The sequence below is a fragment of the Psittacula echo genome (assembly GCF_963264785.1).
Source record: "Psittacula echo genome assembly, chromosome: 6".
Lineage (NCBI taxonomy): Eukaryota > Metazoa > Chordata > Aves > Psittaciformes > Psittacidae > Psittacula > Psittacula echo.
The window spans coordinates 6830991-6845841 of NC_137743.1; positions in this window are offsets into that span (position 1 = coordinate 6830991).

Here is a 14851-nt window from a genome sequence, read left to right on the forward strand (position 1 = left end):
GTGCTGGCATGCAGATAACCAAAGACATACTTGGTAGTGGTGGGCAAGTCTGGTGATGAGGAAATGTGCTTTAGTGCAGGGGAAGGAGATCAGGAAAAGCCATTGCTTTAGGGACCTGAAAGTAAGAGCAAAGCCAGGTGAGGCCAGAAAGAATATAGACAAGGAGAAAGAAACCCCCAACCTATCTAAAAAGATTTAAATCCCATTTTCTGAATAGACAGAACAATGGATGTTATAGGCCACTTAGAAGATGTAGATGTACACACACAAATGTAAATGCACAGTTCCAGTACGTCCCTAGATCCCAGTCCTTTTGAAAGACAAGCTCATGATGTTCTAGTCCCACTGAAATTAATGGGAAGATTCCTGCTACATTTATCCTTAGTTATTAATTTATTGCAATCATGGTATCCTGGGATGGTTTGGGTTGAAAGGGACTTTCAAGACCATGTAGCTCCAAACCGCTGCCATGGGCAGGAATACCTTCCACTAGACCAGGTTGCTCCAAGCCCCATCCAACCTGGCCTTGGACACTGCCAGGGACGCTCCTGAGAACCTAGATCTGCATTACCTGTGTATTGGAACCAAAGTGAATCCCTTTGAAAACAATATACTCGTAAACTTTTACTGAAATTGAAGTGTTTCACACATGTGGAATTCATCAGTATTTGAACAACAGTTTTAAACCCTTATGGTTAGTTCGGAATGCTTCTTCCTGTTGTTTCAGCAGCTGTAGCTGTCAGAACTATAATGCTGGAGTGTCTTGGCCTTGTTGAAAGAAATATTTTAAACCCCTCATTTGAAAATCCCTGGTATTTTTTCCCCTGAAATTGTGAGGCATTTTTAACCTGTCACTGTTTTATTCTGCCACATGCCAGGTCTCACCCAACTCTTGATGTGCTGTCACTCAGGAAAACCTCACAACACAAATTCACCCACGCAGAATCCAGATGGTTTCATTTAGACAGTGATTTCAGTCATAGCCATCACTGTGGTGTGGGGGAATGGGACTGAAATGACAGCGCCTGCAAGAGAGGGAAAGGGAATGGGAGAGGTTGTCATTCATCTGCAGGTGAAGAGAGAGGTGAAACTCATCCTAAAGCAGGGCTGTGTCTTATTAATGGAGTTTTAACAAGTACCATTACCAGTTAAGAGAGAAGACAGAGCTGCTGTATTGCTGTTATTAATATACAGCATTATAGAATACATTTATATATTAATATACATATTTGTATATTAATATACATATTTCCATACATATATAATTTCTATACATGCATTTATATATTTATACATATAATATACATATAAATATGTTTATTTATATATTAATATATTAATATGATATACAGATTCATATAAATATATGTATATGAATAGATTACAATATAATATAGATTATAATATAATTATATTATATTAACATATATTGATATACAAGGGTCAAAGTTACTATGAAATGAAACAAACTAAATTAATTGTCCTTATACCCTGGATCTCCTGTGAATGCAGTTATGGCATCTTTGATTTACCTTGAACCAATTTTGCCAGGGACTCCACGCTAATACTTGAATGTATCCAGAATCTGTATGAATCCTGAATTGAACTGAACAATCTGTGCAGGACTGTCTGGGTGATGGTGACTGCTTTTCCCTGTGTTTGTTACTGGCTCACTCCATCCCTGCCCCTCTTCCCATTTCTCCTTGAACTCACGTCAGGTTAAATGTAAGCACATTTTCAGCATTTCAAGCTTTTTAGGCAGGACAGAGAGGTTTAAAAGGTCCAGCCTATGTTTAATCTGTTGTTTGGAGGCATCCTATATGCCTATATGGTGGGGCAAATGGCACTCAAATCTTTGGAATTCTATTATATGTTGCCTGAAATGTTGTCTGAGGGCAGGCTTTTTACCCCTTACTTGCTTGCTACAGATCAGTGCATCTACTTGAAGGAGGTTATTTGCTTTGTAAAATGTTGTCCATAATGATAAGAGAGATTCAGGGTTGGATCTTTGATGTGTTTAATGCAGATTATTTTTTATATCACTGATTTTTATGTCTTCACAAAACAGCTGAAATATTTCCTCACAGAGGCTTCTGTTGTTTTCCTTCACTGTTTGCTAACACGTTAGGAAGAGATCAGACACATTTTTATATCATTGTAAAGAGGAGACTTCCATGGAAACCACAGTGGATACTCCAGGGAATCCATCAAGTAGTTTAAAGTCATAAATCATAGAATCATAGAATAGTCAGGGTTGGAAAGGACCTTAAGGTCATCCAGTTCCAACCCCCCTGCCATGGGCAGGGACACCTCATACTAAACCATGCCAACCAAGGCCTCATCCAACCTGGCCTTGAACACTGCCAGGGATGGAGCATTCACAGCTTCCCTGGGCAACCCATTCCAGTGCCTCACCACCCTCACAGTAAAGAATTTCTTCCTTAGATCCAATATAAACTTCCCCTGTTTAAGTTTGAACCCATTACCCCTTGTCCTGTCACTACAGTCCCTGATGAAGAGTCCCTCCCCAGCATCCTTGGAGGCCCTCTTCAGATACTGGAAGGCTGCTCTGAGGTCTCCACGCAGCCTTCTCTTCTCCAGGCTGAACAGCCCCAACTTTCTCAGCCTGTCTCCATACAGGAGGTGCTCCAGTCCCCTGATCATCCTCGTGGCCTCCTCTGGACTTGTTCCAACAGTTCCATGTCCTTTTTATGTTGAGGACACCAGAACTGTATTTAGGAACAAGGCGCAGCGAGCCTTGCATGGGAACAGAGTTGGGAGGTCTGGGTGCCTCCATCCCTCCATGGTCCAGGGCAGATATTCCTTTGCTCTTTCTGGATGATGGCCACCCTGTAGCGATGGGATGTCATTATTTAAGCTGTCATTATTTAAGCCGTTTTTCCTCAACCATAACTTCTTAACTGTAAGTTACTGTAGCTACAGGCAGTGAAGGAGCTGCCCATATTGGCAGCAGATCCAGTGTGGTCTGAAGCACGTCAGCAGCGCTGGCTGTGACCATGGCTGGGCTCTGCCCTTCTCCCTACCTGTGCCTGTTAGCTGGGGCAGAGCCCTGGGTTTGTGTGTAACCAAAACATTTTTGTTCTTTGGCTGCAAAAAAAAGCACAAGTTATCTCGCAGGTCTAATCCCAGGCCAGAGGCAGGCCTGGAATGGTTCATTATAAAACCCCCAATGTGTGTCAAATATGGAAATTCGGGTTGGCTTTTACTCACTCTGGAAAAACAGGGACTAATGTGTAAAAAGAGAGGGGAGAGAGATGTGAGAAGAAACCAGGTTAAAAAAATCCAGTTTGAAGCAATTTGAAGCAGATAGGATAATCTGTCTGAATGAGGATGATGGGAGGACAGCAAAACCTTTTGTGCAAAAGGTGCCTGAAGGCACTTGGTGCTCCTGGACAGTAATTTCTTCCCTGTGAGGGTGCTGAGGCGCTGGCCCAGGGTGCCCAGAGAAGCTGTGGCTGCCCCATCCCTGGCAGTGCTCAAGGCCAGGTTGGACACAGGGGCTTGGAGCAAGCTGCTCTAGTGGAAGGTGTCCCTGCCCATGGCAGGGGATTGGAACTGGATGAGCTTTAAGGCTCCTTCCAACCCAAACCAGTCTGGGATTCTATGTTTCCCAAGCAGACCACTTTTGGCAGGGCAGAGGGAAGCAATGAAGCTGCATTTGCTGCAGGTGCTGCTCGGAGACCCAAAACACCACTGTGATCCAGTGATTTCACACAGGCTTTGAGCCAGCACTGCAGGGCTTTTTCCATCTCAGTCTTCTCATTTTTGCATGTGTTACTGTGACATTCCTCCCACGAACACCTGAACCTGCCGCATCCTCCTGTGACACAGGGTATTTTAATCTCCTTTTTGCGGTGGGGGACTCCTAAGGTTATCAAATTTGTCCATAGTCACCTACCAGTGCTCTGAAAGAGCCAGGAATAGGTTTGTTTCCCCATCATGGGCCTTAATCACCACAAAAATCCTTCCACTCCAGTGAAGCTGCTTTTGCTCCTGTGAGCATTCGTCCAGCATTTCCCAGCCCTCCCGCATTTAATGGTCACATGCTGCAGACTCAGTGCCAGGCTGATCTTCCAGCCTTGTGTTTGCAGGCTGGAAGGGCGAATGCTGGCATGGAAAAACTCAGCTTTCATTAGGCACTGTCTGAACTCAGCTAATCTCGTCTGAGTGAACATGGAAACGGCGACACTGTCAACACAGCTTTGCTGCTTTGGGTACCACTGGGGGATACGGCCACAGCAGAGAGTGTCCTGGCTCTGCTGAAGCCAGCAGCAGGCTCCCACTGGCTGGGAAAGTGTTTAAGCAAAGCCAAGAGAGAGCTGAAACTGCCGAGCTCACAGATACTGACAGCTGGTAAATAACAATCCTGCTTGGAAATGGTACATGAATAATGTACAAGTGACCTTAGGTATCCTCAGGGAGCTTTGTGGTCCCCAGGTAGCTGGAGTTCAGGTGTCACTGGCAAAGCAGGGGAGGTCATGACCGTTTTCCCTCTGGTACCTGAGCTAGAACATCCTCATGGTGTGCCTTGCTTTCTCCTGACTCCCATTTCCAGGCCAGCTGTGGGACTTACTTTTCCACTGCTTTGGGAACTGTGCCCACACTTGTGTCTGTATTTGTGTGTGTATTTCTATGTGCCAGCAACTGTCTCTGCACTGGGTTTATCAGCAGCACTGAGCACAGGCCTCCTTGTTGCTCTGGAGTTGGGTGATAACTGGTGATAGCAACCTGTGCCACTGTTGAGTCATTGCAAGGAGCTGAACCATCCCACATCAGCCCAGGAGGTCTTCAAGCCCTTGAGGTTACAGGGCACATGATGGAGGGCCAGAATAACCTCAGAATCTCATGTCTTCATCGCTTCCCAACACATTGGAGCTGACAGTGGTCTCCCTCTGCTTGTCTTGCAGCATAACATCAGGAGACGTAGCTTGGGGCTCCTGCCTGTGTGTTGGTGTGCCTGGGGCTGGGGTAGCTCAGATGTAGCTGTGGGTGCAGGACTGGCAGGTCTCCGGGACTCCAGGTACATTTGGGGTGTAGAGGAAAATAACTCACATGTGAAAGGAACATGTCTTCAAATGAGTGTTTTGCTAAATGCATTTGCTCCTCTGATTCATTGCTCCAGCACAGGCTTTCAGCCTCCCCAGAGGAGCTCATTGTTCACTCAGTTTTGCTCTATTAATAAACATGCACAAGCACTTAAATAGAATAATGTACCTCGTGGAAAAAAAAGAAGAACAAAACAACTTCGTGTGCCTGTGGGGGGAGAAAACTGCACAGAGAAAACCAGTGCCATTCGGGTAGATCCTTGTTTACTGAAATAAACCTCTTGCTCAGGCTTAGCTCTTGGGGCTTTGCTGTGTGGGCCAGTTTACGTGCTCCTCTTGTTTAAAGCACATGGCATCTTTGTTCCCTCAGATCTTTCCTTCATACGTTGTTATATTCATATCTAACTCAAATCTAGTGCTAATTTTCTGAGGTTCTGTTTGAGTTGAGGTTAAAGCAGTATTTAACAGGGGTCTGGATCAGGCTCACAACACTCATTGTGAACAGTGGGAGGCCAAAAAATGTTGGAGCAGATTGTATGTACAGAAGCTTATTTCTGAGGTCTTTGTCCTTTTAGGTGAGGTTTCCTCTCCTTGAATGGCTCTAACGTGCAGTCACATCACTTGTAGGGATGTTTGGGGTGTTACCTCCCCTTTTCTCTTCTCCCCAGGTTGGTCCTTGGACATTGCAGGGGTTTTTTTCCACACTGGAAGAAATCTCAGAGCAGCTCTGAAATGATCTCACCCTGGGGAGCCATTGCAGGAGGCTTTCTCCTGGGTGGTTAACAGCTCTCAAGGGACCCGTCTCCTCTGAGCTCCTGGGTAGAGGTCGTATTTTATACTCATGCAGCATTATGGCAATGATGCCACTTTTGAGGAGTTCTCTTGCTAAGCTGTGCTTTGCTTCCAGTCATGTGTGTGTGTAGGACAGAGGCACAGTCCTTTCCTGAGCACCAGGCATTCAAGTCCCTACTGCCTTACCAGGGGCTCTGAAGAGTGGAGGGCACCTATGGTTCATCTTCTCCCCCTTGGAGAGTCCAAGCTGCCCCTCATTGCCAACAAAGACTGTGTCCCTCCTCTTCCTCTTCTGCAGCCACCGGGGCAGCCTGCAGCTTCTCTGCTTCTGCTTGGCTTTCCCTACCCTCTCCCACTGTCTTCCCAGGATGGTGTGCAGGAGGCTTTGCCTATCAGGATGAGCAGGAGCATCCTCAGCACCACTGGGAGCAGCCGGCTGGCTACCTCTGGGCTCCCCTTGCAAGGGGGAAAGCAAAGGCTCTTGAAATGAGTGCAGTGTATTAATAAGCCAGGCTGCCCCACATAGCAGGAGCAAAAGTGGGACAGTCAGCACACTGCTAATTTTACACAGGCCCAGGGGGATTGGGGTTTTTTTACCAGGGAGTGTGTTATCATTATTTTGTGTCCTAAAGGGCCTGAAATGAGGGCTTGTCAGAAGGAAGCCGCTTTGGAGGCTTCATCCCCAGCAGCTCAGGCATGGGTAGGGCTGGGTCTCACCACTTGCCCTGTCCCAGGAACTTCTCAGCCTGGCAAAAAGAGGTGGAAACAGAGACGCTGACTGCAAATCCCTGCCTACAGCCCCCATCTCTGTCCTGTGCTTCTCCCAGCCTGGCATTGAGCAGATCCATTCGCTCTCCTCTGGTCCCCAGGGGCACCCACACTGCAGCGGGGCTTGGCTGCTGCTTCTCCATCCCTGAACCAGGCTGCGGCTGCGGAGTGGGAGCTGTGGCCAATGTTAAATGAGGGATGTGCTTTTGAGCGTGAAGACTTTCAGTCAGTTAATTACCGAGAACATTTGCAGCTTCCCTTTAAATCCCAGCACTGCCTCTCTGCACCCTCTGACACAGGCAAACTCGGATGCCATCCAGGAAGGGATCAGGGGACCCATCAGTGGATCCCTGCTCTTCCAGGGCTCCTGGCTCCCCCACTGCACTGCTGGCAGCAGCCAAGGATGCACTGGGGTGCCCATCCCCCTGCCCACATGGCCTCAGGCAGGTCTGGGATTCCAGTTATCCCTAAAACCTAGGCTGAAAGGTCCCATTCTGCAAGGAGCCAAGCGTGCCAACCCTCAGTCTTTAGTCAATGGGTTTGTTCACAGCTTCAAGTTAAACACTTCGTTAACTGCTTTTGCTTAATTAGGCCAGACCGTGGTTGTTCCTTGTGGGACTGAGTGCCAAGTGAGGCACACTAGATCAGAACTGATATTTTCAAGTGAAAAGCTGAAATTGAAGGATTTAGCCCCCAGTTCTGCAAATAATTAAGCACATGGGTAATTACTGATTTCATTCCATTCATTGGTTTGTTGGTTTCAGCTGGGCCATGTGATGCTGGTACTTACTCGTCTGTGTAAGCATATGTGAGGTCGGGCCCCCGGGTTAAAAGATCTCATAGGCTGGGGAAATAGATCTTTGTATAGTGTCTAGCACATGGGGTCTGCAATGCCTGTTGCGCCTCCCTGGGTAGTATGATAGGAATAATAATGCTGTATTTAAGTACTACTAACTTTTAAAGCTGCTATGCACAGAAATGTGGGTTGGGCTTTTTGTGTCAAGCAAGCCTCATTGTTAGTGGTGCAAAAGAAACAGCATAGGATATCTGGGCAAGGAATCCTGTAGCCTTGTATCCACCTGGGCTATTCCTTTCCTGAGTGTGGATGTTAAAATGCTATCATCTTCACTTCTGCAGCCCCTCATCCAAAAGGAACAACCTGAAATCTGGGCTGCAGTAGGTGTTGTCTCAACAGGTCAGCAAGAAAGGCTTTCGCCGCTGTTCTTTTGTCTGTTTGCTTTTCCCTGGGTATGTTTCCTTTCAAAACCAGACACTAATGAGCTAGGAAAGACTTAACTCTTGGTATCTCTTTGTTCCCCCGCCCATGATCAGTCAGTGATGTTTACAAAGCTCATGATGGAGAAAAAGAGGTCAGGATGAGGGAGGGAAGCATAGGAGGGAACTGAACTAAGGTGATCCGCGAAAGGGTCCTGCCACTCCACCAAGCAGCTGTTAATGATGCCTTTGATAATGTGCCATGCTGAAGGGACCATTACATGACTTCTATTCTGTATCCAGACGGCGTGGCTTTAAGCTGACTGCGTGTGCCCTTGGGGGTGGGGGGGTTCCGACACCACGTTTTCAAACAGAGCCACCAGGAAGCACCTTGTGTCACAAACAAGGCTCATTAGCACAGCTCAGCAATTAAACCCCGCTCAGCCTGCTGTCCTCAGATAAAGAACTCCCAGTTTATGGCCGGGTTGACTTTCGCTGGAGACAAAGCTGCTGACAGCTTGGAGCGGTGACGTTGCGTCTCGTGGGTACGGCTGCTCGCAAGGGTGATCTTGCGGAATGTGACTTTTGCACGGTCTAACCAAGGGTATTAGCACTGACTAATTACAGGGAGAAGCCAGGGGTGATGGTTCTCTAGGAGAAGGAACATCACAGGCCCCAAACAGCTGGGTAGTGCTAGTGCTTTTCTCTCTCTGAAAACAAGATCTCTGCTGGAGGAGAGCTCCCCATCTGGCAAGCTCTTCAGTTCCTATAATAAATGCAAATGATATTTATCTTAGTTCTTTTTTGCTAGACTTTAATGAAGTTTAGACGGGACCGGATGCACGTGGCAAGACATGTGCCTTCCCTTCAGAGCAAAGGTACCATTTGGTTAGTGACACTGTATTCAAGGAGCTGTCACCACCTCGGTTTGTGTTCAACTTCATGAACATTGTTTTCAGGAGAGAAGTTTCCTCCTGTTTGCTTCTCAGCCCAATGACATTTTGCTGTTTGGTTTTGGTTCTTTTTGATTGAGCTTATATAGGAAGACTTTTAATGAGTTTAGGTATTGGTGCTGCTGGTTAAAAACTGTTCATCTTCATACAATATTATGCTTGCTGCTCTTGGGCATAAAGAGAATAAAGTGTCTTGAATCCCGAAGCAGCTTTAACCCAGGGGTTCTTCATGTAAATCAGGAGATGGAGGATGCTCTTCAGGATCCAGCAGAGAGGGAAACACAAAGGAAGAGTTCCTGGTGAAGCAGTGGAAAACGAGTCACTCCAGAAGCCCAGGGAGGAAAAGGCACTTGTCAGGGTCAGGTCCTGCCTCAGCTGGGAATTCACTTTGCAGGGAGTGTGCTCCCAGGGCCATGCCTTACACAAATATAGTAGCAAATGTGAGCTGTAGGCTTGTCATCACTTACTTTATATCAGCTGCAGACCCGTGTAGACTGCTTGCATCCAGTGCTGTCGAAAGTACAAGAGAACTGCACCCTATAGGTGTTGTGGTTTGTTCTGTTAGTAATAAACACAGTGGGATTGCCACAGGTGATTGTGAGGGTGTTTGGATACCAACAAGCTGGGAAATACATACTTAAGCTTGTTCCAGGAGTTTGTGGCTGGGATTTGGGGCTTCTAAAATGTTAAGTATGAGCCTTTGTTGCCTAAAACCCCTTGGGAAGGGGAGGGGTGGGTTGGGATTGTGTGTATATATAGATACACACATTATATATAACAGATATTGTGCATATATAGATATACACCTGTCTATATATGTATATAGGAGGCTGGGTGTGATAAAAGATCAGGTATGGAGCTGAGGACTTGAAGAAGTGCTGTGCTATCCTTCTGCAGGCTTCTGCATGATGACACCTCTGCATCTTGTTAATCTATTTGCATCGGAGCTTCACTACTTGGTCCCTAAAAGGCATTTCTGGAGCTGTGATGGTGTTTTCCAGCTCTGTTGGCATGCTCTGTGTGCAGCTATGGAGGGTAAGAGTCAGACTCAAACCTCAGAGCTCTGTGTTTCTGGAAGAGGTCAATGGTCCAGCAGGAAAAGGCTGACAATCTGGTAGGTCAGCATAGAGGGAGGTCATCAGATACCGAGCTGGTCAGTGTGCATGGGTACAGTACAGGGGGTGCTGTCTGCAGGAGAGGGGCTGAGGGCCAAGAAGATCCATCTTGGAGAACGAACTCTTTGTGCAGTGAATGTCTGCAGAAACCTTTCTTTTTCCTTATTAAAAAACCTTTGCAGTGATTGTGTGGATCCCCATGGAGATGATTTAGGCCCATTAACAATAGACTCACTTTGCTTAATTAACCTTTGCAGAATCATCCTGGGATTCTCAGGTGTCCACAGCCACAGGTTGAAAACTATATGTTGAAGGATAAGGTGTCTGATGGTGATTATGGGTATGGAGCACAGTATCTGAATGGAGGAGGACTTACGGGTGTTTGTTATGTGGTAATCCCTCTCATTTACCCCAGCTTGTAACTCTTTAGGAAACACTGTGTTCTGAGTGAGAGCCAATAATCCATCCACAGACCAGGTGGCCACAAGTCCAATTTAGTTCTGTGTTTGCTGCAGATGACACTGGGTTTGAGCCTGGGCCAAGCAGTGAGCCAGCCTGGAGTACATAATGGTGAGGCATGAGAACATGAGACCCTGATCTCTGCTGCCAAATAAATGACAGCAGGAGCCGTGGTGTGTCTGGGGCTGTAAGATCAGCTTGTGTTGACTCTTTCAGAGCCAACATAAATGCTGATTAATCTGTGTGTGGCTACTTTGAAATGTCACTGCCTTCTTGGCAGCAGTGACTCAAAGGTTTCTCTGGATGGATGGGGAGGGAATAAGCTGTGTGCATTGATGGTTAACTGCATGGCTTATCTCTTCCCAAGCGCACAGGATGTCCCAGTTTCTCTTTCTGTAGCCTGCTGCTCCCAGATGCCAGTGAATGCCTGAGGATCCCTTAGCTCTGTGTCTCTGCACATGTTCAGGGTATCCATATGGAACAGAGGTATGTGGCCAGCGTGAAATCCAAGGATCAGGACTACGAGGTCCACTACAGCATCCCCCTGTGCTGCTGCACAGACATAGACATTGGGTTTTGTTCTTTTCTTAGGGATAGGTTTTTTGCCCTTTTTGGTTGTGCTGGACAGGACTTGCAAAGAGCGCTGCAGTTCGCCTGTTCATGAGCGAGGAAACGCTGGTGAAATGAAGAGAGAAACAAAAAGGAACACGAGAGGAGAACCTGGTCTCTGCTTTGTGATGCTGCTGCTGAAGGCTTGGGCAATCCTTAGGATTGTTGAACAACTCCTGTGATTAGCAGTGATTGTTATGGTTTCTTAGTGAGGTATTTGTGCTGCCGAGGGGGAGGCATTTACTGGTGCTAAAGGTGTTTTTACTGAATCTCTGAGAAATGAATAAAATCATAATGCCAGCTATGCACAGAAAGCCTACAGAGACCCCAGGCTTCCTTAGGAATTTCTCAAGGTGGACATCATCCACCAGTGTGGATATGCAGGTGAGTGTAACCTTTGCATGGCTTGAGGAGGAGCATTGGCTGGCTCCAGAGAGGCTTCTCCAAGGCGTTTGTTCCACTGGTCATGTTTGTGAGAGCCTGGTCTCGCAAGGAGGTGTTCCTGACTCAAGCTTTGGCTCACTTGCTGCTCAGCCTTTCAGACCTGTGTCACTTGGTGTCTGGTGGTGTCCATGCTCTGCATCGTTAGTTGCTGCTTTAGTGACTCATTCAATCTCTGCAGCCCTACTTTGTAGCTTCCACAGGAGGCTGTTATCAGTAGTGCAGTTCTGGTGTGTGTTTGCTGTGCTGCCAGCATGGGATCAGCCAGAGATCGCTCATGGAAACCACAATATATGTAGGAAATGAGACCATTCACACTGTGCAAGTGTCCTGGATTCATGACCAGGACCACAGTGTGGGACAGGGCCCCCTCTTAGTGTTGTCTTAGCGCCTGAGTGTTGAACCTCTCATTGCTGTGAGACAGGAAGGTACTGCCGCTGTCTGGGAACAGGACTCAGACCCAGATGTAAAATGAGGTTTTAAGTGATTTAAGGGATTGAGGTCCCCGAAGGTCTCTCCTGCAGCAAGGAAGAGGTGGGAGCTCAGGAGCTGAGGGCTGGCAGTTGTCTAGGGGCCAGGATTTGTGGGCATTCCTTGGGCTGGCAGGGTAAGTTCCATCCTACCATACCCAGATGGGAAGCAGGACAAGGCACCAGGGGCAGCACCCAGCCCAGAGCACCAGGCACCTCTGAGGGGATAGGGATGGGCTGAGGCCATGCTAGGATGTCAGCCTGTGGGTCAGGACCAGGATCAGACCTCTTTGACTCTAAACCCCTGCAACTAAACCTCCAGGAGAGGTGATGATGCTCTCATGGCCTTAGAGGTCCTATTCACTGTACTGCTTCTCATGGGTCCTTAACTTCACTGCAAACATGCTCGCAAGGATTTCTTTCTCAAAGAATTTGCAAATGACAAAAGAAAGGAGGAAAACCTCAGTGTTTGTTTAGCCAAGGAAAAGATGGGCAACCTCTCATCAGCGGGGGAAGGATATTTGTCATCCCAAGGTGAGGAGGACACTGGTGTGTTTCCACACGGAATCCAGGCAGGCTATACTGATATTATCACTTCACGTTGCAGAGTGGGTATTGCCTGGCAGAAATGTTTCAGGAAGTAGGAAAAAGCAGGACTGAGCCTAGCAAAGCCTCAGCTCGGGCTCACTGACCTCTCAAATGTACATTTGTCTTCATTATTTCCTCACTGAGGCGTGCTGGTGTCTGATGGAGCATTATGGATGGGCAGAAGGAAGGAAGTGTTAGCAAAGCCTGAAAGCAAGCTGCTGCTCTGGCTAATGAGGCACAAAGGAAATTCTGGCTCTAGTGGCAGTGAAGTCCAATGGGAGAGAATTGGGTGTAAGCTGGAGTGAGGGAGTAGAGCTTGCAGAAAGATCCTACTGGGTCAGACATAGAAAACCTTTCACTTTACAGCTTCTCCCCATATTCTTATCTAGAAAATGAGTATTCACATGGGCATAAAGCTCACACTCACCACTGCATGGATGGCATCACATTCAGCTGTGCTGAAGGTGACTGCTATAATTTCTTGTGGGATCTGTACAGTCTTTGGAAGATGAGGAAGAGTAGAAATCAGCCTCTCACTGCACACTTTGGAAGGGCTGGAGGCAGCTTAGTCATCCCCCACACCAGAAAGAGACGTCATTTTTCACTCAAAGCAAGTTTGTGAAGAGACATTTTGACCTTTTCAGTGTAATTGTGAAATCACAAAGTGCTCCATGAAGGCTGAGATGCTCTGCTCCTGTGGCACTAGTTTCCTAATTGCATTTTGGGTAGATATGAGTGCCCCAGGCATTACTGCTGGAGAATGATTCCCTGGGGCAGGACATGCGCTGTGGCATGTTGGACCCACAGGGAATGAGGATTACATCTACTGCTCTGCTGCAGAGCATGGATCTTATGGTGTGAGCTTCACAACAGCCCAGTCTGGGTGCTCTCAGCGTAGGCTGCAGGTGTGCACCATTTGAAACTGTCCCAGTTCTGCTCCAGTGCCTTAGAAGTCACACCAGTCCCCAGGGTGGTGACTCTCTGGCTGGTTTGAAACAAGATGGGTGGGAAATGGACCTGTGCTCTGTGGGCTGTGAGGTTGCAGTGCCTGGTCAGGAGATGGTTGTCAAAGGGGGCCTACAGTGGAGCTGCAGAGGGACTCTTCATCAGGGACTGTAACAATGGGACAAGGGGTTATGAGTTTAAACAGAGGAAGTTCAGGTTGGATATAAACAGGAAGTTCTTTACTGTGAGGGTGGTGAGCCACTGGAATGGGTTGCCCAAAGAAGCTCCATCCCTGGTGGTGTTCAATGCCAGGTTGGACAGAACTTTGGGCAATGTGGTCTAGTGGAAGGTGTCCCTGACCATGGCAGGGGTTGGAACTGGGTGATCTTAAGGTCCTTTCCAACCCAAACTAATCTGGGATTCTGTGATTTTATGGTTGTGGGTGCAGTAAAACAGAATATGTTACTCTCTAACATTGTTTTTCTTACTAGAAAACAGAGAGAGACTCCTGGGTGACTATTATCACACAATGATGAGCTGAGCATTTAATGCTGGCCATTTGTGGACAAGAGATAAACCAGCATTCATATCCCCATTGGCCATATCAGGTAAACCACAGGAATAAATGAATAGTTTGGATGGCTGAGTTGCCAGGTCTCGCTGTTGGCCATTGCTGTGGCAGTGCAGGGGGAGGGCTGTGCTTCCAGCCTGGCATTCTCCCACCTAACCAAATTCATCTGCCATCAGTAAGACAGAGGGGCTGGTGCAGACTCAACCATAGGCTAGACAAAGCCTTGCAGGGGCAATCCTGCTTGGTGATTTTGGAATTCCACACCAGAATATGGTGCCGCAGAGGTAAACACCAGCTGGGTGTCATGTGAAAGGGGGGGAGATTAGTGGGACTTGACAGTCTTGAGTTTCATATTCCTTTCGAATGAGGAGATCAAAGCGCTGTGATTTGGAAACAGCCAGCAGCCCGTCACGGTGCATTAGGAGTGAACAACAACGCTGTGTCCAGGTGGAAACAGCTTTTGTGTGGTTTGGTATGTGGGGTTTAGGATGGGAATCCCCAAACGCCCAAGGATTAGGCACACAAAATACAAGTCCTTTGTGAGCATGACTAAGTGCTCTGCAGCCTGGTGGAATTTGCCACCTGGGTTACATTCCCCAAAACAGGGAATGAAGAGAGGGATACTTGTGGGGCTACACAGATGGGGATGGCCAAGAGGATGCTGAGCTGCAGTTGGCATCTCTTATCTCAGAAGCAGGTGCTTAGCTTGGGATCACATCTGTATTGAATTTACAGCTGTGATGGAGGAGCTGGGATGAACAGAGCTGGCCTGAACTATGAGAAGAGGAGGAGGAAGAGGAGATGGAAGAGCCACCTCTGCGTCACCAGGAACACAGCAGTCATGTTAGTGATGCTCTCC